Genomic DNA, 1208 nt, shown 5'->3' with positions numbered 1-1208 from the left:
TAAGCATACACACAAACACACACCTTTTTTAGTGGTTGTTGCACATTGTTTGTTCCACTTTAGCGCCGTTAGAATCATTACTGCAGACGTTGACAGCCAAAAGTCAGATTTTTGAGTTGATTGACACATGTCAGTGCGGCAACAACTCCATTTAAGTCTTTGATGGATGCTCCTTTAATACACAGACCTCTACCCTGTCTGTCTCTCTGTGTCTGTGTCTCAGGCTGGCTGAAGGAGAACAAGTTCTGATTGGTGGAGTATTGAACAAACAAAAGAGTCAGGATGACATCATCACAGAGTTTGGAGACTCGGCGTCTTTTACTCTGTCTCTACTGGGCCACATTTATTGGTAACGATGAAGTCACACCTGTCTGTCTGTCTGACTGTCAGTCTACATGACTGCCTGAACTGTCTTTCTCTCTTTGCTCCTCCCTCCGTCTCTGTGCAGTAAGACGGATCGTGTCGCTAAAGGAGCCGAATGTTTTCAGAAAAGTTCCAGTCTTAACCCGTTCCTCTGGTCACCGTTCCAGAATCTCTGTCACCTAGGTAACGCAGACACACCCGACAGCATCACGATCACGACGTCCCAATGTCAGATCATGTGATGTCATTATGGTCTTATTGTCTCTGGGTTGTTTAGGAGAGAAACCAGATCCCGATCAGGTCTTCAGGTTGTCTTCACTACAGAGCTTCTCAGTAGCCCCGCCCCCTGCGTCCGTCAGCCCTGCTCAGAACCCTTCCCATCGGTTAGACACTGCCCTAATGGAGACGCCCCAGGACACTCTGGTAAACACAACAAATGTTGAGTTTCACAAACAAGTTAGCATCAGTTCGGCAGTCTTTAAACTGAGCTGTGCTAGGCTAACACCTTTTAGGTTAGCATCAACTAACTTTAGCCTAAATCACTTTTGTCCGATCCAGGAGCTAAACCGATTAAATCTGGAATCTTCTGGGAAGTTGGTGTCTGACTTGTCAGTGTCCTATATTGACTCCCCCCTCATCTCCCCGGAGGCCGGCTCTCTCTTGGGTAATAGCGTTTCCATGGCAACAGCAGGGTCCTTATTGGCAAAACAGAACAAGCCAAAGAGTGGTTGGAGCTTAATGGGAGGACCGACGGCTTTAAGTCCACTGACACCAAGGTGAGTGCCCAGGTCATGTGACCACATGTGTCACACACAGGTTTTGTGTTAAACGTGTGTGTGTGTGTG

General features: G+C 47.4%; 1 protein-coding gene across 2 annotated transcripts in view; it reads left to right on the top strand.

Moving 5' to 3' along the window:
• Positions 1-1208, top strand: part of cdc27 (cell division cycle 27) — an 8538-nt gene that overhangs the window by 2279 nt on the left and 5051 nt on the right. The gene's annotated exons all lie outside the window — the stretch shown is intronic.

Source organism: Cynoglossus semilaevis, chromosome 17 (genome assembly GCF_000523025.1).
Source record: "Cynoglossus semilaevis isolate Cse_v1.0 chromosome 17, Cse_v1.0, whole genome shotgun sequence".
NCBI lineage: Eukaryota > Metazoa > Chordata > Actinopteri > Pleuronectiformes > Cynoglossidae > Cynoglossus > Cynoglossus semilaevis.
This window is presented reverse-complemented; position numbering and strand designations above follow the sequence as displayed.